This window comes from Tachyglossus aculeatus, chromosome X3 (assembly GCF_015852505.1).
Source record: "Tachyglossus aculeatus isolate mTacAcu1 chromosome X3, mTacAcu1.pri, whole genome shotgun sequence".
In the NCBI taxonomy this organism is placed as follows: Eukaryota; Metazoa; Chordata; class Mammalia; order Monotremata; family Tachyglossidae; genus Tachyglossus; species Tachyglossus aculeatus.
The window spans coordinates 2350717-2377865 of NC_052099.1; the positions used below are offsets into that span (position 1 = coordinate 2350717).

At 46.6% G+C, this 27149-nt stretch overlaps 1 protein-coding gene across 1 annotated transcript in view; it reads right to left on the reverse strand.

The window, feature by feature from the left end:
- Positions 1-27149, reverse strand: part of FARS2 (phenylalanyl-tRNA synthetase 2, mitochondrial) — a 271576-nt gene that overhangs the window by 86892 nt on the left and 157535 nt on the right. The window lies entirely within an intron of this gene.

Genomic DNA, 27149 nt, shown 5'->3' on the forward strand with positions numbered 1-27149 from the left:
ATTTTTTATGGCATGTGTTCAGCACTCACTCACTGTACTAAGTACTATGAGCTAGTCCGGTTGAACACAGTCCATGTCCCACATAGGGCTCACAGTCTTAATCCCCATTTCAGAGATGAGGTAACTGAGGCAGAGAAGTGAAGTGACTTGCCCAAGGTCCCACAGCTAGCAGTTGGCAGAGCTGGGAGGAGAACCCAGGTCCTTCTTGCTCCCAGACCCGTGTTCTAGCCACTGGGCCATGCTGCCTCTCACGTTTTGAGTTTTGGGGATTTTTTGGGGGGCCACGTGACGTCAGCCTTACACACCTACATCTTCTATATTCTGGAGCGGGTCAAAATGACTTTCAATATGAATTTTTTACCAGCCTCCCATATCAACTGGCTTATCCAATTCAACCTGACGCAGTTGAATCAAGCCCCCAGTCTAAGTTATCCCAATAAATGTTTACATGCTTAACGATGAAATGAAGTCCTCCTTCCTCCCTCCCGCCTGAGGTCTCTTGGACATGTGCTCAGTGCGACAGAACTTTAATGGCGACTCTGATTAATCCCCAGGAATTTTGTTTTACCTACCACATGGAAAGTAGCAGCGTGGCTTAGTGGAAAGAGCCCGGGCTCGGGAGTCAGAGGACGTGGGTTCTAATCCCGGCTCTGCCACTTGTCTGCTGTGGGACCTTAGGCAAGTCATTTCCCTTCTCTAGGCCTCAGTTCCCTCAACTGTAAAATGGGAATGAAGACTGTGAGCCCCACATGGGACAACCTGATTATCAAGCACTTAACAAACACCATTATTATTATTTTTAGATAGCATCCATAGCCCAGACACATAATGGAGACGTTATCCTCAGCAATTGTTTTGGCTAAGTCATTCCAGGAGCAAGAGAAGCATGGAGGAAACATGGTGAAGGACGAACTGCATGTGAAATAACCACCAAACCCAACATTTTTTCTGCTTTTGCAGGGGGGGGTCCAAGTCACGTGCACGAATTTCTGGGCAGCAGCTTTGGCCTCCAAAATGTACGGGATTGTATGGAATCCCAATTTCTGGCACTGGGACCAAAGATTCCCCAGCCCTGGACTAGAGATTAGACTGCTCAAGGGATTTCACAGTACCTTTAAGCACCAGGAAGGCAACAGTAAAGTAAGCTTTTCTTTTCTTGGCGATGAAAAAGTTTCTTTTCTCCTTTAAAACTAAATGATGTCAGATAATCTATGGATTAGATGCAATTACATAGCTGAGCTTTCAGGCTGCAGTGGCAGAGTTAGAAAAGAACAGGGGACAAATGTTTGCGTTTATGACAGCTATTGATCTTGAAACAAATAACAGCTGCATATAGCATTGCTGGACCGTGCTGTTCATCCATCATATTCTCCTTGATCTAATATCCAAACATATTACCGTTACTAAGTTTGCATTGGGTGATGCTATTTCCACTGATGCCTACGACCTGCTCCTTTCCTGAACTAAGGAGACGCCACTGCCTCTGGCTGCTCAGATGCTGCTTCAAAGACATCTGCAATGTCCACACAAACAAGATTCTTTTCCGACTCCACACAAACAAGATTCTTTTCCGACTCGTAGCAGAGGTGGATTCTGGACAGTCATAACACGAGGACTTGGCTACGACTGTGGCGATACCCTTTTTGGCTCTCTTCTTTTAGAGATCGTCCAAACTGCCTCCATGCTCATATCCCACGTCGACTACTGCTTCAGTCTCCTCACTGACCTCCCTGCCTCCAGCCTCTCTCCATCCCACTCCACACTTTCCTCTGCTGCCCAGATCATTTTTTAAAAAGAGCATTCAGTTAATGTTTCCCCACTAATAAAAAACCTCCAGCAGTTGCCCATCCCTTTCGTCATCAAGCAGAAACTGCTCATTGTTGGCTTTAAGGCGTTTAACCAGCTCCCTCTCCTCTACTTACCCTCACTAATTCATTCAATAATAAGAATAATAATGATGATGGCATTTATTAAGCGCTTACTATGTGCAAAGCACTGTTCTAAGCGCTGGGGAGGTTACAAGGTGATCAGGTTGTCCCACGGGGGGCTCACAGTCTTAATCCCCATTTTCCAGATGAGGTAACTGAGGCCCAGAGAAGTAAGTGACTTGCCCAAAGTCACACAGCCGACAATTGGCGGAGCTGGGATTTGAACCCATGAACTCTGACTCCAAAGCCCGTGTTCTTTCCACTGAGCCACACTGCTTCTCAATTCAATCGTATTTATTCCTCTTCCAGTACAACCCAGCCCGCACACCTCATTCCTCTAATGCCGACTTACTCACTGTAATAATATTAATAATAATAATTACGGTATTTGTTAAGCGCTTACTATGTGCCAGGCACCGTTCTAAGCGCAGGGGTAGACACAAGATATAAGCAAATCAATTACAGATAGGTATATATGTGCTGTGGGGTTAAAGAAGGGGTGAATAAAGGGAGCAAATCAGGGCGACAGAAGGGAGTGGGAGAAGGGGAAATGAGGCCTTAGGGTGGGCCTCTTGGATGAGATGTTGCTTTCCCTTCTCTGGGCCTCAGTTCCCTCAACTGTAAAATGGGAATGAAGACTGTGAGCCCCACGTGGGACAACCTGATTATCAAGCGCTTAACAAACACCATTATTATTATTATTATTATTTTTAGATAGCATCCATAGCCCAGACACACAATGGAGACGTTATCCTCAGCAATTGCTTAAGTCTATGAAGTGGGGAAGAGTAACTGTCTGTCAGATATGAAGAGGGAAGGCATTCCAGGATAGAGGCAGGATGTGGGCGAGGGGCCAGAGGTGAGACAGACAGGATCAAGGTAAACTGAGTCATCTGGCATTAGAGAAAGTGTGCAGCCTGGGTTGTAGTAGGAGAGCAGCCTAGTGAGGTAGGAGGAAGCAGGGTGAGTGAGTGCGTTAATCAATCAATCAATCAATCATATTTATTGAGCGCTTACTGTGTGCAGAGCACTGTACTAAGCGCTTGGGAAGTACAAGTTGGCAACATATAGAGACAGTCCCTACCCAACAGTGGGCTCACAGTCTAAAAGTTAAAGTCGAGGGTAAGGAGTTTCTGTTTGATGCGGAGGTGGATGGGCAACCACTGCGGGTTCTTGAGGAGTGGGGAGACGTGGACTGAACGTTTTTGTAGAGAAAGGATCTGGGCAACAGAGTGAAGTATGGACTGGAGTGGGGGGAGACAGGAGGCAGGGAGACCCACCAGGAGACTGATTGGCGGGATAGGATAATAGTAATAATAAGTATGGTATTTGTTAAGCGCTTACTATGTTGCCAGGCACTGTACTAAGCCCTGGGGTGGAGACAAGTAAATCGGGGTGCGGGAGCAGTTTGGAGGAAAGGATGGATTTTAGCAATAATAATAAGCACTTACTATGTGCAAAGCACTGTTCTAAGCGCTGGGGAGGATACGAAGTGATCAGGTTGTCCCATGTGGGGCTCACAATCTTAATCCCCAATTTACAGATGAGGAACTGAGGCACAGAGAAGTGAAGTGACTTGCCCCAAGTCACCCAGCTGACCAGCGGCGGAGCTGGGCTTTGAACCCATGACCTCTGACTCCCAAGCCCGGGCTCTTAATATTGTGAAGGTTAAATCGACAGGATGTCACATGCAGGAGCGCAACTGTTTCTTCCCGTGCCGAAATTCATTTTTTTTTCACGGCATCTGTCAAGCGCTTTCTATGTGCCAGGCACTGTATGCTTGCTCCAACTTGTGGATGGAGTCAAACCCAGACTCACGTTGTGGGAAGAACATTTCCAAAACACGGCCATTGTGTTACATCCAACACATGTTCTAGCGGAAATGACTTCATTTACATGGGCCTACAGAAACTACAACTACGGTATCTTTAATTGTTGGCATTTATCTACATTGCTATTTGATGGTGCAGCTATATTACCTGTGCAGGCGGTAAGCTCCTTGTGGGCATTCATTCAGTCATCCAACCCAGTCGTATTTATTAAGCGCTTACTTTGTGCAGAGCACCGCACTAAGTGTTTGGGAAAGTATAATACGACAATAAACAGTGACATTCCCTGCCCACAATGAGCTCGTAGTCTGGGGTGGGGAGAGGGGGGCATCAATACAAATAAATAAAATTACAGCTATAGACATAAGTGCTGCGGGGCTGGGAGTTGCGGGGAGAGCGTAGGAAGCAAATCGGGGTGACACGGAAGGAGATGAGGAAAAGTGGGGCTTAGTCTGGGAAGGCCTCCTGGAGGAGATGTGCCTTCAATAAGGCTTTGAAGCGGGGGAGAGGGATTGTCGGATTTGAGGAGGGAGGGCGTTTTAGGCCAGAGGCAGGACGTGGGCCAGGGGTCGGGGGTGAGACAGGCGAGATGGAGGCACAGTGAGAAGGTTGGCACCAGAGAAGTGACGTGGGCTGGGTTGCAGAAGGAGAGAAGTTGGTGAGGCAGGAGGGGGCAAGATGATGGAGAGCTTTCAAGCCAATGGTAGGGAGTTTTGGTTTGCTACGGAGGGTGGATGGGCAACCACTGTAGATTTCCGAGGAGGGGGGTGACATGTCCTGAACATTTTTGCAGAAAGATGATTTGGGCAGCAGAGTGAAGTATGGCCTAGAGTGGGGAGAAACAGGCAGTAGGGAGGTCAGCAAGGAGGCTGATGCAATAATCTAGGCAGGACAGGATGAGTGATTATATTAAGAGAAGCAGTGTGGCTCAGTGGAAAGCGCCCGGGTTTGGGAGTCAGAGGGCACGGATTCTAATCCCGGCTCCGCCGCTTGTCAGCTGGGCGACTCTGCGCAAGTCACTTCACTTCTCTGGGCCTCAGTTACCTCATCTGGAAAATGGGGACTAAGATTGTGAGCCCCACATGGGACAACCTGATCATCTTGTATCCTCCCCAGCGCTTAGAGCAGTGCTTTGCACATAGTAAGCGCTTAACAAATACCAAAATTATTATTCTTATTATTGTTATTAAAGTGGTACCAGTTTGGATGGAGAGGAAAGGGCGGATTTTAGCGACCGGCAGGGGTTGCCTCTACCAATTCTGTTGCATTGCACTTTCCCAACCACTTAGCCGAGTGTCCTGCACGCACTAAGAGCTCAGTAAATATCACCGATTGTGCTTTTATCATTTAATAAATATACTTATATTGTTTTGGTTAACTTTTTGGACCTCTAGAGTATATTACTGCCCTTTACGTTACTTCCTAGGGGAAATCTATTTCCTTTAGGCTCTTTCACTTAATGCTCCATTTTCATGGAACTAAGAACATTGGGTGGGTAGCACTGTGCCTGCCAATCAACCTTACTCCCTTTGTAAGACAAACTACCTTTGTTCAGGCCTTCAAGAACTTCAATGATCTTTCACACTTCTCTAGTCCCTTCCTTTTCTTAAGCGGACTGTTTCGGATCTGCCCTGCAAACACACTTGGGAGTCCTTAACAAAACAATACAGAGAATCCCGTGACTGCACTTGGACTGAAAAGCCTGTCTCAAATAGAAGGGATCAGGGTCAAGGTAATAATAATAATAATAACAACAATAACATTTATTAAGCGCTTACTATGTGCTCTTTCCACTGAGCCACGTCTCAATCCATTGAGCACAAAGCTGATTCTATGCGGCAGAAGAGATTCCAGAGCAGCAGGCAAGTCAAAGTCATTCCCGTGGATGAGGGGCATCTGTGATTACCCACTCGGCTACTGCTGTGCTTTTAAAAAGCTCGTTTTATTAATAAACGCTTTGCCATCTTACGATTCCCCACAACAAACGGACGTGGGATTGGTGAATGGAATTATGGAGAACTCTGTTAGTGAGTTCCCACCACGGGGGCAGGAATGGTGACCTAAGATTAGCCAGGAGAACCAGGTGAGAAAGGAAACAGAGACAGTTACAACAGAGAGACCAAGCTGGACAATCGATCAATGGTATTTATTTGCAGCTCACTGTTTTCTCTCTGTTAACGCTGGTATGTTTGTGCATTAATATAGTCTGTCTTCTTTTTAGATTATAAACTCTTTGAGGGCAAGGACCGTGTTTTTCATTTTGTTTGCATTTCCCCCAAGCCCCTATCACACTGTGATGCAAACGGTAGGTGCTCAAGAAATTCTGTTTCTTCAGAAACTGACGCAATATCACTTATTCCAGTATTTTACTACTCAGTTCCTGACAATCAGTAAGTTTTTCCTTCTGGCCAGCCAAAATCTCTTCTACTTTACTTCAATTGGTCAACCAATCATATTTACTGAGCGCTTACTGTTGTGCAGGACACTGTACTAAGCCCTTGGGAGAGTCCGACACCACAATATAACAGACACATTCCCTGCCCACAGCGAGTTTACAGTTTAGAGGGGGAAGCAGACTTTTCGAAGCCTAACTGAAGGCACGTCTCCTCCAGGACACCTTCTCCGTGTAAATAAGTCCCGTCTTTCCTCTTCTCCCACTCCTTTCTGCATCACCCTGACTCGCTCCCTTTGTCCTTCCCCCTTCCCAGCCCCAAAGCACTTATGTACATATCTGTAATACGGCTTTGGGGATGGAGAGGGTAATTGTCAGATATGAAACGGGTCAGAGGCAAGACGTGGGAGAGAGGTCGACAGCAAAGTGTGCGGGCTGGGTTGTAGGAGGAGTATAGTGAGGTAAGGTAGCAGAAGGCAAGGAATTTGAGTGCTTTAAAGTCGATGGATTTAGAGGACCTAGAAAATAACTGGTCAACATCCTCCCCATAAAACCTTTCACACATTGGACAACAATTACGAAGCCGCTCGGCTTCCTCCTCCCAGGGAAATAACCACGGACCGTCAGCCTTTCCTCACGGCATTTATCTTCCGTTTTTTCCTTCATTTTGGTTGCTCTAGAGAAGCAGTGTGGTGCAGTGGATAGAGCACGGGCCTGGGCATCAGAAGGTCATGGGTTCTAATCCCGGCTCCGCCACTCGTCTGTTGCGTGGCCTGGGCAATTCACTTTACCGCTCTGTGCCTCATCTGTGAAATGGGGATTGAGACTGTGAGCCCCACATGGGACAGGAATTGCGTCCAACCCGAGTTACCTGTATCCACCCCAGCACTTAGTACAGTGCCTGACACAGAGTAAGAGCGTAATACCACAATTGCTATTATTCTCTGGACTGACAACAATTTCTCAATATTCTTTTTTAGTAGTAATTGTTAAGCATTTACTCTGAGGTAGATATACTACAAGCACATCAGACAGAGTCCCTGCTCTCCACGGAACTCAATGGTCTAGTGTGCGTGGGGACCCAAAATGGACATAGAAATCTTCACACGCATGTGCATCCAGACGGAGGTAGGTTTCTCCGCCGGCTCGAAAATAAACAAACGAAACCGTTCACATTTATTAATATACGATACCTAAACCTATCTTTTCCATCTGAGATTGGTGGCCTGAACACTGACCGTATCGCAAGAAAACAGCGAAATGAGCGGGGTTCCTTGATTGACCGCAGTGGCCTGGAATCGAGCTGGCCTCAGGAGTAATGAGGTTACGAACACGAAACAACAAGCTTCCTTCTAAAACAATGATGACTGACGGAAGAAAGGCTCACGGGAACTAAGCATAAGAAATGTGTGAAGAGGATTATAGGGTGAGCTGTGTAAACCTGGAAGTAAGTTCACAATGAAACAAATATATTTTTTAGAATAGAAAACAGTTTTATGATTATTGAAAATGTTATCATTAATACATTAAAGAGGGGCCAGTGGGCAGCAAACTAAGCCTTCCTTCTTCTCTCCTCTCTCTCTCTCAAAACCCTGCCCAGCCTATCCCCAAAATGCCAAACCTCCCGACTCTCCCAAAGACTCTGCTTCCAATCCCACTCCATCTCTGTGAGATGGGCCTTCTGAAGGGTTGTGGGAGTCCTCCCAGTCTTGTGCAGGAACAGGCAGAAAGGAGAGGGAATGCGTGAAGAAACGGAAAGAATTTGTTCAGTAAAGGGAAAAAGGGAAGCTGAGAATGCAGCCACAGACTTGCTATTTCTGCTAATAATAAATATTATCTGACTGACGCAGGCCAATGGTCAAGGGGAGAGGAACAGGTAATGACTGAGACAGACTGTGAAGAATTGCAACGGGGAAAAAGTTTACAGAAGATCTCTTGCACTGTAAGAGCAAGTTTACAGTGAGGTCCCCCCCACTCACCGCTCTCTTCTCACCATGTCTTCAACACCACTGACTGATCATTACTTCTGAACTGATGGAAAGAAATCAAGGAACCACGGAATCTACCTACGGTGTGATTATACAGAGGAGAAAGAGTTGGGGGAAATCACAAGCAAAACACTGGTTTCTGTCCAAAGTAGATATATTTCAAGGAAGTGTCTCCCCCGACTGCAGAACGGCAGTGATTCTAAATTCATGAAAGAAAAGGCCGGGTGCCAGTACTGAGTTCTGCCACGACGAAGCAGGCAGTCGTTGCATAGAAGCCCAAATAATTGAAAACAAAAATGAAGTATGCATAGACACATCCAATCTAACAGTTTATGGTTAAGTGTTTGGCACCAAGGTTTTCAAAGTCTAACAACTTTGTTCTTTGCGAGGAAAAACGAACAAATCCCCGTTACCTCCTCACCCGCCATTAAAGTTTCTGTGCCAATAATCCCAGGCCCATCTGTTATTTGCAATTCACTTTGTGCTAGGAAACCTGGGAAAATTCAACTCTTGATAGTAAGGTGGTGATGATTTTCCTCTTGATCAATCAATCAATCAATCAATCGTATTTATTGAGCGCTTTACTGTGTGCAGATCACTGTACTAAGCGCTTGGGAAGTACAAGGTGGCAACATATAGAGACGGTCCCTACCCAACAGTGGGCTCACAGTCTAGAAGGGGGAGACAGAGAACAAAACCAAACATATTAACAAAATAAAATAAATAGAATAGATATGTCTCGATGAAAAGCAAAGAACACAAATTGTTGTTAATTAGATTTCAGTTCAATGCTACAAATCACATATTGTTTACAGGAGATTCTGTGTACTTCCCCATCTGATTTAATTTAATTTTATAGGGTGGAGACTCAAGAACTGGAGTTTGGAAATGGCATCTTGATGACCCCGAAGTTGTACCAGGAAGGGAGGTATTCCCACTCCCTTTGTCTGTGATTCCCTGAGCCCCAAAGTTCCCACTCTCTCCCCGTTGCGAACTACAACTCATCTCTAGTTTCTATTCCATTTCTCTTTCTGGGTGCCAACATCAGAATCAAAGGAAAGATATGTGGAACAGAGGACAGAAAATTCATTATTCTCCAAAGTCCCTACTTTATATATGCCTCCCTCTCCTTTTGAAGGCCTTAGAAATGAAACTATTCTCTTCTTCTGCATCATCTTCTTTCAAAACTGCCAGTTCAATCGAAGCTTACTATAGCTTCCAAAATTAGCTCCCCAAACCAAAATCCGCTTCATGAGGTAGGGAAAGGCACTAAAAGCTAGATGCATGCAAGCCTATCTTGGGACAGGAGCCAACTGCCCCTGTTCCCCAGCACTTAAAACGGTGCTTGACACTTGGTAGTAAGAGAGGAGGAGGAGGACGGAAAGGAGAAAGAGGAAGAAAAGGAAGAGGAGGAGGAGAAGTCCTTCCACAGTGTGTAACTCTCTCTCTCTCTCTGTACTCAGAGAAAGAGAGAGAGTCCCCTAAAGTTAACTCCAGCAGCTCTTACAACAACAGCAAATACTAAAAAGCTCTCCTCGGCTTGTTCGCCCATGTCATTCCCTCTTCCATGCTTGATCAGGCAATCTGCTTGGTGCAGTAATGTGGAAAAGTTGCCTTAATTGCATAAAGTGATCATGAATTTGCAGTTTCCAGTGAAGCCAGGGGGATCTGAACCCTCAGGCTTTTTGTTTAGACTAAGCTATCTTCACAGAGATTCAGGGGTCAACACGTTCTCAACTAAACGACTCCTCTCTGGACGTTTCTAATCGTTGTCGTTGCTTTGGTATTTGTTAAGCACTTACTATGGGCCAAGTGCCGGGAAAGATACCGGATAATGAGACCGGACATAGGCCCCGTCCCTCATGGGGCGCACAGTCAAAGCAGGAAGGAGTAGGATTTAACCCCTATTTTACAGGTAGGAAAACTGAGGCACAGAGAAGCTATGTGACTTGGGCCACACAGTGAACGAGCCAGGATGAGAACCCAGGTCGTACGCGTCTCCAGAAGTCAAGTCAATCAATACATCAATCGTATTTACGGAACACCTACCGCGTGTAGAGCACGGTACTGTAAGAGACTCATTCTCTGACCACAGCGAGCTTACAGTCTGGAGGAGGAGACATGAATATAAATAAATAAACTACGGATAGGTACCTAAGTGCCGTGGGGCCGGGAGTGGGGATGAATAAAGGGAGCACGTCAGGGTGAGGCAGAAGGGAGTAGAAGAGAAAGAAAAGAGGGCGCAGTCAGGGAAGGCCTCAGCGACGAAGAAGCGTGGCCCAGTGGAAAGAGCCCGGGCTTTGGAGTCAGGGGTCATGGGTTCAAAGCCCGCCTCTGCCACTTGTCAGCTGTGTGACTTTGGGCAAGTCACTTCACTTCTCTGGGCCTCAGTTCCCTCATCTGTAATACGGGGATGAAGACGGTGAGCCCCACATGGGACAACCTGAGCACTTTGTAACCTCCCAGCGCTTAGAACAGTGCTTTGCACACAGTAAGCGCTTAATAAATGCCATCATCATCATCAACGAGGCTGATACAGTAATCAAGGCGGGATAGGATAAATGCGCGGATTAACGTGGTAGCAGTTTGGATGGAGAGGAAAGGGTGGATTTTTGCCATGTTGTGAAGGCTCAACTGACAGGATTTAGTGACAGACTGAATCTGTGGGTTGAATGAGAGAGAAGAGTCAAGGATCAATCAATCAATCAATCAATCAATCGTATTTATTGAGCGCTTACTGTGTGCAGAGCACTGTACTAAGCACTTGGGAAGTACAAGTTGGCAACATATAGAGACAGTCCCTACCCAACAGTGGGCTCACAGTCTAAAAGGGGGAGACAGAGAACAAAACCAAACATACTAACAAAATAAAATAAATAGATATTAATATTAATAAATATTAACAAAATAAATAGAATAAATATGTACAAATAAATAAAGTAATAAATACGTACATATATACAGGTGCTGTGGGGAGGGGAATGAGGTAAGATGGGAGGGGAGGGTGCTCAGTCTGGGAAGGCCTCCTATATCATCATCATCATCAGTCGTATTTATTGAGCGCTTACTATGTGCAGAGCACTGTACTAAGCGCTTGGGAAGTACAAATTGGCAAAGGATAATGACAAGGACATGGGCCTGAGAGACAGGAGGGGTGGTGGTGCTGTCTACAGTGATGGGACAGTCAGGGGGAGGACAGGGTTTGGGTGGGAAGATAAGGAGTTCTGTTTCCAAATACCAGTGAACTTCAAGACCGTTGGTGCTTTGAAGATCAATCAATCAATGTTATTCATCGAGTGCTTACTTTGTGCAGAGCATTGTACTAAGCACTTGGGAGAGTACGATGAAACACAGTTGGTCGACACATTCCCTGCCCACAACAAGCTTACAGACTAGAGGGGAAAGAACAAACTAACAAAAACCAATGGGCTATGCTGCTCCCTGCCAAACTTGGGGGATTAAGAGAAGAATTACAAGCATATAGATGAATGTGGTTCACCCAGTGTTTAAACTAATACCTGGAAGTAAATTTAGGCACTTCACTTTAAGAATTTCCATCAAGTCTCTCAGGCGGGTCATACCTACAGTGCTAAGTGCTTAGTACAGTGCTTTGCACACAGTAAGCACTCAATATATAAGACTGAATGAATATTCGTTATTTTTTTGGCACCTAAGCAGATGTAAAACACTGGGGATTGCAATGGCTTGCGTCTAGAAGAACAGAGCCACCACCAAACGTCTCTTGACGGATTTTGGCCAGTCAAGCAATCAACGGAGCACTTGGGAAAGTGTGACAACAGAGTTGGTAGATGCAACCCATGCCCAAAAGGAGCTTACAGTCCAAAAGGAGGGAGAGAAATTGAAATGAATTACAGAGAGGGGAAACAGTAGAGTATAAGGAGGTGCCCCCCTCTCTCAGGATGGCACCTGGAGTGTTTCCAGTGCTCTGCCAGTCTCGGCTACGGGAGGGAGAGTCAAGCAGAGCCATCCCCATTTCCATTCCTAGACTGGGCTAGCGAGTGGGAGACAATCTGCTACAAGTCAAAACTCACCCGTGCCGGGCAGTGGGAGAGAGTCGAGGGAGGAGATCTCAACTTTACTGCGCGGAAGGAGGCGACGGTAAACCACTTCCTTATTTTTAAGGAATTTAAGGAATTGATTGATTGATTGATTTTACCAAGAAAACTCTATAGATACACTTCCAGAATGACTGTAGATGGAGGTGGGGCATTCTGGAAAAGATGCGTCCATGGGGCAGAAACGACTCGACAGCAATAAGACAAGAGAAGGGTATGTACATCGGCGAAGTGGGGCTGGTCATCATCAATCAATCAATCAATCGTATTTATTGAGCGCTTACTGTGTGCAGGGCACTGTACTAAGCGCTTGGGAAGTACAAGTTGGCAACATAAGGAGACGGTCCCTACCCAACAGTGGGCTCACAGTCTAGAAGGGGGAGACAGAGAATAAAACCAAACATACTTAACGAAATAAAATAAAATAAATAGAATAGATATGTACAAGTAAAATAAATAGCAAACACAGTCAAATGCATAGGTAACACAGAGGGGAGGGGGGATGCAGGAAATGAGAGTTTAGTCAGGGAAGGCCTCTGGGAGATGTGACTTTAGAAGGGTTTCGAGGCGGGGAGAGTGGTGGGTTGTCGGATACGGGAGGGAAAGGAGTTTCAGGCCAGGGTGAGGACGCGGCCAAGGGGTTGGCTGCAAGTGAGAGGAGATCAAGGAACTGAGAATAGGATGGCAATAGAGGAGTAAAGTTTTTACCAATGTTCATTTTTATTTTTTTATGGTATTTGTGAAGTGCTTATTACGTGCCAGACACTGTAGTGGGCACTAGGGTAGACACAAGCTCGTCAGGTTGGACACAGTCCCTGTCCAAAAGTCTTCATCCCCAGTTTACAGATGACATAACTGAGGCACAGAGAAGTGAAGTGACTTGCCCAAGGTCAGACCGCAGATAAGTGGTGGAGCCAGGATTAGAACCCAGGTCCTTCCGATTCCCAGGCCTGTACTCTATCCCCCAGGAACGCTGCTTCTGCTCTTTATTTGTCTTCCGGATCCTGGGCTGGTAAAAGGGATTTGTCCTCTGTGGAATCAAACTGTTTAGATTTTGCACTGGGAACATACAGATGTGTTCAGTGCGTGTTTAAAGCAGCTGAAGCATTTCCACTCTTAAAAAGGAACCAGAACCATATAAAATCAAATGTATTAGCCAAAGTCTGGTCAGTTAGGTCGCTGGAACAGAAACAAAATCAATCATATTTATTGAGCGCTTACTGTGCGCAGAGCACTGTATTAAGTGCTTGGGAGAGTACAATAAAACAGAGTTGGTAGACGCTTTCAATGCCCACAATCACACTTTCCCCCCTTCAGAGCCCTACTGAAGCCTCGCCTCCTCCAGGAGGCCTTCCCAGACTACGCCCCCCTTTTCCTCAGCTTCCCCTCCCATCGCCCCGACTCGCTCCCTTTGCTCTAATAATAATAATAATAATGATTGCATGTATTAAGCGCTTACTATGTGCAAAGCACTGTTCTAAGCGCTGGGGAGGTTACAAGGTGATCACGTTGTCCCACGGGGGGCTCACGGTCTTAATCCCCATTTTACAGATGAGGGAACTGAGGCCTAGAGAAGTGAAGTGACTTGCCCAAAGTCACACAGCTGACAGTTGGCGGGGCCGGGATTTGAACCCACGACCTCTGACTCCAAAGCCCGGGCTCTTTCCACTGAGCCACGCTGCTTCTCTTCTTCTTCTCTACCCACCCCTCTCCACCCCACAGCACTTGTGTATATACATACACATCTATAATTCTATTTATATCAATGCCTGTTTACTTGTTTTGATGTGTATATATCATTCTGTTTATTTATATCGATGCTGTTGATGCCTGTTTACTTGTTTTGATGGCCGTCTCCCCCGTTCCAGACGGTGAGCCGGTTGTGGACAGCGGCTGTCTCTCTCTGTTGCTGAATTGTACTTTCCAGGCGCTTAGTACAGTGCTCTGCACACAGTAAGCGTGGCTCAGTGGAAAGAGCACAGACTTGGGAGTCAGAGGTCATGGGTTCAAATCCCGGCTCTGCCAACTGTCAGCTGGGTGACTTTGGGCAAGTCACTTCACTTCTCTGGGCCTCAGTTCCCTCATCCGTAAAAACGGGGATTAAAACTGTAAGCCCCCCGTGGGCCAACTTGATTACCTTGAAACTCCCCAGTGCTTAGAACAGTGCTTTACACATACTAAGCGCTTAACAAATACCATTATTATTATTATTATTAATAATAAATACGATCAAATGAGTGAATGAGCTTAAAATGAAAAGAGATGCGATATATAGAAGAGACAACGGAGAGGGCAGAATTTGATCTACTTTAGATTATTTAGGCTGCTTGAGGAGAGCACACCCGTGGACAAAGGAAAACCACAAATAATCGCAAATTCTCATTATGAGGAAATTTAAGGTACTCAATCAATCAATCAATCGTATTTATTGAGCGCTTATTGTGTGCAGAGCACTGTATTAAGCGCTTGGGAAGTACAAGTTGGCAACAATCGATCGCTCTCCCACCTGCTTCTCCACTTTCTTCTCTCACTAACCTGCAGCACATACTCTCCACGCCTCCCCAGCCTTCCCTCCTCACTGGGCCTCTTTCCCGTCTTTCCCATCACCAGTTCCTCTCCCACACCCTTCTTGCTTCCTGGAATTCCCTCCCCTGTTAGCTATGCTGGACCACAGACGTCCTCGTTTTCAAAGCCCTCGGGAATTCAGGTCTCCTCCAGGATGTGATTTCTCCCCGCAACTACTGATCGAGCTCTTCCGTGGCACTTTCACGTTTATGTACCTCGTGGACCACTTCTGTACCTAGCTTATCTACTTAAGCACTAACTCCCAGACATATTCCCTCTTCCTTCTTCCACATAACTGTATTGCATTTTAGCGTCTTTCTCCCCCGCAGGACTGGATAATCCCCGAGGGACCGTATCTATTCTCTCTATCGTACCTTCCCCAAGCGCTCAGTGCTGTATTCTGCACACAGTGGGCTCTCACTAAAAAAACCTACTTACTGATCGATAACCTTCACGTATCGGAAGGTTTCCGCTGGAAGTGATTCTTTTGCCTTTTGCTGCGGCCCTGCCGCTGGCCAAAGTGAAAAAATTCCGAGCACCAAGAATAAGTCTTTCTCTTCCAGTGCACGCTTAATAAATATTCAACTGTCAGCCCAGTTCGGATTTTTTTCCTTTATTCATTTTCTGCCCCTCTGATCTCACATCTTGTTTTTAATCACAGCCTCGAGTGAAATGCGTGTACAGTAATTACTCTTCAGTGCGCTGTGTTAGTGCGCATTGATTAGAAATCATCCTCAGAATGAAAACTGTAACAAGGAAGTTTGATCAAAGGATTATTTCAGTCCTTTGTCTCACCCATATGCCACTGCCTCCTTCTTTCAAAAATAAATTTCACAAAATTATACAAACTATGGGAGAGATGGGAGACTATTCTTAGACTGGAGCTGGTTATTAATACAACCTAAATGTTTCACAAAAATATACGTCTCTTCCCCAAAATATATGCTCTGCGCTTTCAATGTTAATCTCAATGCGGTGTCTCTGGAGTGAAGCCCGAGTTAGTTATAGAAAACATGAATGAAGATGGGTACAGATACAACTTGACTCATTAAGGGCCTGGGGAAATTAGCTCCCATTAACCATTTCAGGGCACCCCAGGGCCGCTACATTAAAGGTCCCTTCCTAAGTATTAAATGTGGGCTTCCCGGCTCTCCTTTGGACCGGACCTTAAAATACAACGTTCCCAGCGGACCCGGCTTCAGGCGATCCGTAATAAGTCTCAGGGTGGCAGGCAGGTTCCTTGACCTATTCGAGATGGCCACCACTCCAGAACTGAGTCTCAGTCGGCCAACTCGGATGCCGCAGGTGGGTGGAGAGGAAGCCGGGGTAGGGCCTGCAGGCTGTAGAGCCCCGGAGAGCAGGGGGATCTGCTCTGATGGTGAGGCTTGGGCACCACCCGGCCCCATGGCGGGGCCGTGGTTTGCGCTAGTTACTGTGGGCACTGACTCAACGCCCAACAACTGTTGTATCTGTTAAGCGCTTACTAGGTGCCAGACGCCGTACTAATCGCTGCGGCGGATACAAGCTAATTGGGTTGGGCACAGTTCCTGTCCTACGTGGGGCTCACAGTCTCAACCCCCATTTTACGGATGAGAAGTAGAGTGACTTGCCCAAGGCCGCACAGCGGCCTCCTAGGCCCTCCCCTGCCCCATTCTCCGTCAGCCCAAACCTGGGGCCGACGGCATCCTCCTAGGACCCCGTGGAAAGCCAGGGGCTGCCTAGGACTGGACGCCACGCAGAGGGCATATGATATCGAAAGAGCCCGGGCTTTGGAGTCAGAGGTCAGGGGTTCGAATCCCGGCTCCACCACAAGTCTGCTGTGTGACCTTGGGCAAGTCACTTACCTTCTCTAAGCCTCCGTTCCCTCATCTGTAAAAATGGGGATTAAGACTGTGAGCCCCACGTGGGACAACATGATCACACTGTGTCCCCCCAGCGCTTAGAACAGTGCTTTGCGCATAGTAAGCGCTTAACAAATGCCACCATTATTATTATTATTATCAAACAGCCCACCAGCCGACATCACCAGGCTCCGTGGTGGAGTGGTCAACGGGACTCTTGCATCGGGCCAGTCAAATGCCTGAAGGCAACCCCGGCCACGGGGCAACGTGTGGCGACAATGGGCCACCCGAACCCCTTACCAAGTCGAAGGCTGCCTTAGTGATCAACCTTCTCTACGCCTGAGAGACTTGGATTTTCTTCAGCAGTTCCAGCCGGTCCCTAGACCGCTTTCACCGGCGTCCCCTACAAACCATACTCACTATCCAACGGCAGGATGAGACCACCCACCACAAGGCCCGAAATCAGCAGAGAGGCTCGGCTCACCCCAGTACAGCTCCCCTGGGAGGGACAAGTGAGGAGCCTGGCCACCTGCTAGATTCCAAGCAAAATATTTACATTAATCTCCGCCTCCCCCTCCAGATTGTAAGCTCCTAAATATGGGTCCGGCTCACCCCGCCTGTTTATTACACAACTCCAGATCCTCACCGAGACCAGCCTAAGCTGAGGTTTCACGGCAGCTGCCACGACAGTCCGACACCCCTTCGTGGGTGACGGGTTAGGCTCGGGTTAGGCTTCAGGATGCTTCAGTTCGATGAAAGGTGCCCTCGCCGCGTGCAGGACGTTTTTCTAAATTATCATTTGCCAACTTTCCCTAAATAGTCACTTAAAAACAGAGAATTCTTATTATTCTATTATTAATAATCAGAATTATTAAATTATGTTCCTTCTCGTCGGGCCCTTGGAGAACCAACTTAGTTCATTCATTCATTCATTCACTCGTATTTATTGAGCACTTACTGTGTGCAAAGCACCGTACTAAGCATGTGGGAAGTACAAGTTGGCAACATACAGAGACGGTCCCGACCCACCAGTGGGCTCACAGTCTAGAAGAATAGTTCTATTTAAAACTGCCACTATTTCACTGGCGTTATCCAAGGGTGTTTATTTTAACGTAGTGCGCAATGAATTTTTTGGCTTATTCATTACACTTCCCCGACCAGAGATATTAGTATTCAAAGGCCAATATTGCAATTCCTCATCCTGTACTCTGAAAGAAGGAAAATTACCTGGAGCAAATTAGTGCAGGCTGCATGTGTCTCTAGCTAGATTTGAAGTATTATTTCTACCATGATTCTGATTCTAAAGCATCCATACATCATGATAAAATGATTTCACCTTGTCAAAATTGTGTGCATTCTTTAAAGAACACAACCAAGAGCTATTAAAATTCAGTAACAACAGTAAACATCATCACAGTAACTGCTCATTACATTCCAAATCAGCCTTTACCTGCAGTTCTGAGGAAACACCCTCCCCACACCTTCTCTTAATAATAATAATAATAATAATAATAATAATAATAATAATGATAATAATGGTGGTATTTGTTAAGCGCTTACTATGTGCCAAGCACTGTTCTAAGCGCTGGGGGGGGTACAAGGTGATCAAGGTTGTCCCACGTGGGGCTCACAGTTTTAGTCCCCATTTTCCAGATGAGGGAACTGAGGCCCAGAGAAGTTAAGTGACTTGCCCAAGGTCACACAGCTGACAAGTGGCAGAGCCGAAATTCGAACCCATGATCTCTGACACCCAAGCCCGTGCTCTTTCCACTGAGCCACACTGCTTTTCTTCCTATTAAAACACGGTTTGGTGGACTTCAGTGCATGGACGGTGCCTGTAAAACTGCCATTTTAGACTATGGGAATTTATAGTAATCATTTTGTTGAATTAAAATAATTGCATCATTGCAATACAAAATTTTGAGATGGGTAAGCACTTTTTGAAACCTGTGAAAGTAAACGTTGATCGGCACTGGATTTTCTGGACTTCAATGTCCCAAATAATAATAATAACAATAAGAATTGTGGGAATTTTAAATACTTATGGTATTTGTTAAGCACTTACTAGGTACCATGCACCGTACTAAGTGCTGGGGCAGATACTAGGTTGGACACTGTCCCTGTCTCACCCAGGACTCACATTCAAAGAAAGAGGGATTAGGATTTAATCCCCATTTTACGGATGAAGAAAACGAGGCCCAAAGAAGTTAAGTGACTTGCCTAAGGGCCCAGAGCAGACACCGGTGGTGGAGCGGGTTTTATTTCCATTAGGCCTTTGCTGTCTGTTAAACGCTTATTAGGAACCAAGCCAAGATAGTAAGCACTGCGGTAAATACAAGATAATCAGGGCAGACGCTAAAGTTCAGGGTGAGATAGAACTTTAATTTCAGGAGTGTCCTGCTGAAATCAGGTTGCCACCTTAATCTCATGTCCTCTTCCGAACACGCCTGTTCCCTAATGTTATAAAACTATATTTTCTCTCAAAAATGGTAATCATCACTTAAGCTTTGACCCAATCCCCACTGGCTCACATGAATATATGTAATAAATTTACATTCCTTCTACATGAAGGATAACGATAGCATAAGAAATATTTGTTCGCTTTTAGGGTTTTCCAAGTGCCCTTTATTGCTATATAATTAGTGTGAAAGTGCAACCTTTCCACAGATATTGATAATTCTGACTTCAGCCAGTTTTGCTAAGATCTTGCTGGGGTAACCCCTTCTCTGCCGGGGTTGTGGAAGGCAACGGGAGGGAGAAACAGCTGTAATCGATCAGATCAAACTGAAGGAAGTACTGTATTTTGTCCTAGCCTAAAATCAGATTGGTACTATTATTTAGGAAAAGTGTGCATGCATCTAAATTGTGCTAGCTATCTATGGCCTGATTGATTTACCATCTGGTGCCTTAAAATGGCTCCAGGAACACCTTTTTTTGCAAAATAGCTCACCGCGTTGTTCCAAAGGTCCGTTTTTCTTAAGAATGATTTCCCTTCAAAATACTAAGACGCTCTGCTCCCCTGACACCCTCCTCCCAAGACTGCATTCTATCAGCTGCTTACTGACAAATCCAATGTGCTGGAGGCCCAAGAAAGCGTGGCTCTGATACCGTAAAATATAGGTCGCTTGAAGAAGAGAGGGGCACAGGCACAGAGCTCTCCCTGACACACAGAAAGACAAACAGATCGAGATTCACGACACATTTTCTCTCTCTCTCTGGCTCTCCGCCTGCTACACGTACACTACGGAGACCTCGGGACGGCGGGGGAAGAGGGGATGCAGCCGGGGCAGGAAGGGTTATGAAACATCGCTCCCCGCAAGACCCAACCTGGCTCCCCGGGAGTCCCACCACTGCTGCCTAATGCAGTTAGGCGATAGCCCTTTTCTGAGGATAAAGACGGCGAGGGCTAGAGGCAAGAAGCTCCAGGGAGCCCATTAGGGAGCTCCCGATCCCGCAGCTTGCCCTTGCTTTGGGCTCCTCTTGGTCTCGCTTTCCCTCCAGTGCCACCGTGACCGGAGTGTAGCGGTTTGTTAGGCCCGTCGGCCCTCCGGCAGGAGGTGAGAATGAGGGATGGGAAGGATAATCTCCCTCCTGTTGCCCCTTAAATCAGGACGGCCGGGCTGGGGGATGGAGGGATTGTGACGGCCGGAGGGCCGTGTTGGTAAGAGGAACCGCTAAGTGAAAAGATGCAGCGTGAAACTATCTCTTCCCTTGTTCCCATGCCTCCAAAACGACCCTCCTGCTCTGGGCTAAGTTCAGGCCTTTATTTCCGTGCTCCTTTTGGGAGAAATCACCCCATCTCTGTGCCTGGAAAAAATAAATGCAGACAAGGCTGGCCGTTCGGTTTGACAGGGGACAGTGTGCTTTCCAGCAGGCCTGCCCTGCCCACTATGGATTCGACACCAGGCACTTAGGTGTCCTGTATTTGGACTGTGAGCCCACTGTTGGGTAGGGACCGTCTCTATATGTTGCCAACTTGTACTTCCCAAGCGCTTAGTACAGTGCTCTGCACACAGTAAGCGCTCAATAAATACGATTGGTTGATTGATTGGACACCAGATCCTTCCAGCCTGACGCCTAGCGCCAAGTTCCGTCCAGGTTCGCCGGGACCGGACAGGGGAACACAAAGGTTTTGGCGAAAGTCAACGTGGGAGGGAGGGGACGCGATGCCACCAAAGCTCTCTTGAAGCAATAAATGCTCCAGGATCAGCCCAACTCAAAGTGCTGCCGCAGAAGGGCCCGTGTGACATCATCCCGCCCAGGTGAACGCACTGCCCGGTAACCACAATCAATCAATCAGTCGTATTTATTGAGCGCTTACTGTGTGCAGAGCACTGTACTAAGTACTTGGGAAGTACAAGTTGGCAACGTATAGAGCCAGTCCCTACCCAACAGCGGGCTCACAGTCTAAAAGGGGGAGACAGAGAACAAAACCAATCATACTAACAAAATATAAATAGAATAGATATGTACAAGTAAAATAAATAAATAAATAAATAGAGGGCCAAAGTCAGCGGTTGCCCTAACTCAGACACAGACAGGTTTAGTGCTCTGTATAACCATCAGTAACATCACCATCATATGAGTATAATGTGCATTCTTCGGTACAAGGAGGCGAAAGAGTTAACAGCGCCAAGCACTGCAAACATCAAGCATGATAACACAACAAGGGAAAACCTTTTTACGTGCACGGGACAGGGTCCCACGTTGACCTTTTCAGTTCAAGGTGAACTGAATTTCACCACCGATAGGGTCTTTTTCAAACACAAAGGACCGCTATAAGGGTATTCAATACACATGTTCCCCTATGCCTTTATTGAATATTGTGTACTGCACGACTCCTTATTTTACGCATTTATTTCATTATTGGCTTTCTCCTTCACTGTACTCTCCCATTTCCTCCTGAATAAGGACGGCCCTAGTTAGACGCCCCACCGCCGCTTCGAACTTAACACGTCCCATATAGAACTCCTCATCTTCCCACACAAACCCTTTCCTGCCAGCCAACACCTCAAACTTAGCACATCCCAATTTTCTCCCTGAGACTCTTCCGTCGCTATAAGACAGCCATCCTCCCTCTATTCATTCATTCACTCAATCGCTTTTATTGGGCGCTTACTGTGCGCAGAGCACTGTATCTCACAAGCCTGCAACCTTGGCATTCATTTCTCATTCATTCATATTTATTGAGCGCATACTGTGTGCTAAGCCCTTGGGAAAGTACTACTACTAACAATAATAATAATAATGCTATTTGTTAAGTGCCTCCTAGGTGTTGGGCACTGTACTAAGCGCTGAGGTGGATCCAAGCAAATCGGGTTGGACACCGTCCGTCTCCCATGTGGGGTTCACAGTCCCCATCCCCATTTTACAGATGAGGGAACTGAGGCCCAGAGAAGTGAAGTAACTTGCCCAAGGTCACACAGCAGACAGGTGGTGGGGCCGGGATTAGAACCCATGACCTTCTGAGTGCTCTGACCACAACGAGTTCGACTCATCGCTCTCATTCAACCCACATGTTCACTTGTAAAACAGATGAAATCCTCCAACTTATTCTGTGAGGCCCGCATGGGACAGGGATGGTGCCCAACCTCATTATCTTGTATCTACCTCAGAGCTTAGTACAGTGCGCGGCATATAGCATGAGCTTAACAAATACCACAATTATTATTATTAACAAGTGCCATGAGAAGCAGCATGATCTTGTCAAAGGGAGTCAAAGGACCTGGGTTCTAATCCCAGCTCTGCCTCATACTCTATTTATTTTACTTGTACACATTTCCTATTCTATTAATTTTGTTAATGATGTGCATATAGCTATAATTCTATTTATTCTGACGGTTTTGACACCTGCCTCCATGTTTTGTTTTGTTGTCTGTCTGCCCCTTCTAGACTGTGAGCCCGTTGTTGGGTAGGGACCGTCTCTATATGTTGCCGACTTGTACTTCCCAAGCGCTTAGTACAGAGCTCTGCGCACAGAAAGCGCTCAATAAATATGACTGACTGACTGAATGAATGAATGAGAGACCTAGGGCAAGTCACTTAGCTTCTCTGTGCCTCAGTTCCCTCATCTGCAAAATGGGAATTCAATGCCTGTCCTCCCTCCTACTTAGACTGTGAGTCCTATGAGGGACCTGATTATCTTGTATCTACCACAGTGCTGAGTACAGTGCTTGGTACATATTAATAAGAATAATAAGCACCATTTTAAAAAAAATATTCTGTCTGCACATCTTCTCTGCACATTTAAGACTGACAGGTGGGGAGTCAGCAAACCCAACAGCAGGTGAAAAGAAGTTTTGATGTAAGACATCGAACAAGCAGAAGAGCTACATCCAGGACCCTGAATGGGAGGCCCATTTCAGTTGATGAATGGCAATTTTTTTTGCCTGGTGAACTAAGCTAATCTTTGCTGAGCCTGGTTATGAGTTCCAGTTTTGACAGTGCTGGATCGAAAAAATGACTTTTGTAACTGGTGTGCTGACGGTGAAAGGGCTGGAGGGGTGGAGAATTGGGGAGGTGGCGGGGGGGATGGCCCCAATTCCCTCTGCTCTCACCTCCCCATCATTCGTCCGTTCAAGGATTTTCTTATACGGGAGTCAAGGGAGAGTTCAATAAACAGTCGGGCCAGCCCCACTTACTTCCAGCACTGCTTTGATCGCTCTGTGTAAAGTGAACATACTTAGCTCCTCTAACACCAAGCTACTCACTGTACCTCACTCTCTCTCTCTCTCTCACCATTGAACTTCTTGCTTCCACTTTCCCTCTTCACATCGAGCAGCCCACTGCTCTCCCCATCTTCAAAACCCCCTCGTCCAGGAGGCCTTCCCTGGTTGAATTTCTCACCTCCCCACCTTAATGCCTCCTTCGCTCCATCACTTGAGTCCTCATCCATCCTCTTAGCATTTAGGGAGCTCACCCCACTCCTTTTTCCAGTAGCACTTAGTGTACGGGACCTTTAAGTTGGCTGCCCCTCCACCCCCAACCTGTAATTTATTTTCATGTCTGTCTCCCCGACTAGACTGCAAGCTTCTTGAGGGCAGGGACTGTATCTAAAGACTCTATTCTACTCCTAGTACAGTGCTCGCATAGGGCAAGCACTCAATAAATGCCCCTGATTGATTAACAGAGGGCTCAAAAATGGGAGGAAGAAGGCTTTTCTACTATCTCAGAGAATTTAAGAGACGTACTTTTTCATTTCCTCTTTCTGTCTCTCTTTTCCCTACTCTTGAGTCACGGCCACAGACAACGTGCCACCTTAGGTGGGTACTTGGGCCAGGCGAGCCAACTCTGTCCCGAGAAAAACTACAGCCACATCATCTGAAAAACCATGCCCTTATATGTGGGGAATGCCAGGGCCCCCGTCATGTGTTTAAGGCTTGTTCCCCCATTCATCCTGCTTTTTCCAACTTACCGAGCATGCTTAGTGCTGGATGAGGGAGCGGCCAGGGGAATTGCTCCATTCACTGTACGGGATTTTACTGGAAGTGAGCGGAAATGGTCAGATTCCACCTGTCGCCCTCCCAACTCACTTTCCAACAGCTTCATCCTGTCCGCTATTACAAAATCTGCCACTCCCAGGAAGTGACTCAAATTATAAGTAAAGGCAGGATGCGGGGTTTATTTTCACTGAAGGAAGAGATACTGTCCACGGTGCAGAAGACGTCCTGATTTCCAATTCACAAGCTTTCCGGAAACCCAATTATTAGACTAGCTGCTGGTCCAGGGCTACGTCCAGACTGCCCGAGTTTTGGGTCACAAAGACCCAAGAATGAGCGAGGGAGAGAGGGAGGATCATGTGAACCTATTGTACTCCCCCAAGCACTTAGTACAATCACATTTATTGAGCGCTTACTGTGCACAGAGCACTGTACTAAGTGCTTGGGAGACTACAATAAACAGACACATTCCCTGCGCACAACAAGCTTACAGTCTAAAGAGAAGGCCTGTCACGCAGTAGACACTCGGTGATTGGTACTGATGGAGCGCTTTGTGCAGAGCAATATACCAAGTATTTGGGAGAGTACAAAATAACGGTCGGTAGACATGTTCCCTGCCCACAAGGAGCTTACAGTGATTGACCGGAGAACAACTTACAAAATGGTCCAAAAGCTATTCAAGAGAGCCCCACCTCCGAATCTATCAGCTGGGGGTCAACGGATGTGGTGGTTTGAAGGGAATCTAGTTTTCAAAGGGCCTACTGTGAATTATTAATGGGATGCAAGAATAGACTGTGTCATTTATCTGACCAAAGGAGTTTAGGAAGCAGTAGAGTTCTAACGGAAATAGCTCATTAAACAGAAGCCTCTGTCCACCCCTCACTTTCTGCTTCCCCAGAACCTGGGGAGGGAGACGGGAAAAGAACCCGCTAGGGCAACTGTAAAGTTAATCTCCGGGAATCCTTCTGCAAATTGACATGTGCTGGGGGGATGAGAAAGAGCAAGGCGTTTGGGGAAGGAATTGACTGCGCCTGAATTTATCTAATGCCGGTTGCAACCAGGTCTGCTGTGCTATACCGCGGAAACGCACTTATAAAGCCAGGCTCAGTGAAAGGGGCAAAAAGGAAGAAAACGCATTCACAGTGCAACCTAAAGATGGTCCTGGAAGCACCGTTCACTTTAATTGCTGAAAAGAACAATACCTTACCTTGTGATTTTTAAAAATTAAGGAAGGAAAAGAAACTCGGTAATTGCGATCGGGAACTATGACGGCCCAGTCCGTAGCCTACTTTTTCGGTCTCCACCAAATTGGACCCTTTTCCCGTCAACATTCAGATCAACAGTGCTCTGCACACAGTAAGTGCTCAATAAATACCATCGAATGATTGATTGATTTCTCAGTATCCTCAGTAGTCAGAGCCTCAAAATTGTGAGCATGGCGTCCCAGGCCATCTCAGCCCTAGGCATATTCCTTCATTCAGACAGTTGTAAATGTACAAGGAACCGCTATCCGCAGTCGGTTCCCAAGTAATTTATTCCTGAAATACATTAGCCAGCCCCCACTTTATGCCAACTTTTGGAAATACCGCACATAAGCTCAATGTGGGCAGGGAACAGGCCTGCTAATTCTGCTGTATTGTACTCTCCCAAGTGCTTAGTACAGTGCTCTGCACATAGTAAGCACTCAATAAATACCACTGATTAATTGAGAAATATTCACCATATTTGCAAGATGATTTTGCTTCTTAGCTCCCAGGTGCCTTCACGGAGTATTTTCAGTTGTTCTGATTACAAATTTAATCCGCTAAGTACCACTAAAAGTGTGGTTCATTTCTGCATGAGGGTTTTATACCTTGCTTAGGCGGTTTTGCTTCTCTACCTGAACTTCCCCAGGCAGACTTACTCTCCAGCCAAATCTCGAGGTTTCAGCCCTCCTAGCATCAGGGTAGTTCTAAGACAGAACACCAGAGCCAGCATAAATACTGCCTTTTAGGAATTATAAATAAGCCACGTTCAATGGCATCAACAGCCTCTTTCCCTCCAAACACCGCTCCACACTCTGGTGGCAATCTGCCTTAACTTTCGGCCTCCTGTTCCTCTTGATGTGAGGACAGGAGACAGCAAGGTCCGGCTTGGGGGTCCACCACAGCGGTGCCTTTGCAGCCACACGATCAACTCTCTTGGCCCCTGGGAAATTCGTGGAAGTTCACCGAGGCAATCAACTTTGATTTGACTTTTAAAAAAGGGTCAAGAGATCAGCCAATATAGAAGACCGAGTAGTAAAGTTGAATTACCGCAACAACGCAGAGAGGAATTGGTCCACTAACAGTGCAGACAGGCGCTTGCCCAGTGACGAGAAAAAGCAAGGCTGAAGTGACGTCAGAGGGTGCAAACGGGGGATTTTCGCAGTACACCCTTTCGGGTGAAAAGTGACTGAGCGAGCATTTCTCTTTGTGACTTGGGAGCTTCGACGGACATTCTCAGGTGCCAGAGGTGGCATACTGAATGACCGCAGATAAAGAGAGGTGCCAAAGGGTCCTCGATTTTAAAGCATCAATTGATAGGACTGGCAGAAATTTTGGAGGGTACTGAATGCTAGGGCAGAATGGTAAAGTGTTACGACGTTGTAACTCTAGTTCCAGGGATTGGATGTCACATTCTTTTTCGAGCAGCCTTTTGAGGGAATTCACCTACCACAGGAACAAGTCTGCCCACCGACGGCTCCCCACCCTCCCCTCCCCTAGAACTCACTGCTGTTGGCGCCGGGCTCCACACAAGGGTCTAGCCAATGCAGCCGGACTCTACAAGGTCAGACCACGGTCAAACCACTGGCTCCTTCCAGAGGGTTAGGATCCTCCCATTTAGCCCTTTTACCGGCCACCCAGATGCTGGAAGATGAGAGTGCATCTGGCTGCTCTCCGCCGGGAGCGGATCGCGGTCGGCGTTCTCTTTACGGGCTTCTTATCCAGGCAGAGTCCTCGCTTCACAATATGTCGATACCCTGCTATGGATGTGATTTTTGCTGACATCTTCTGGAGCTCTTGCGGTTGGGATTAGCAGATCTACGTCTGCTATTGATTCTTTAGGTGAA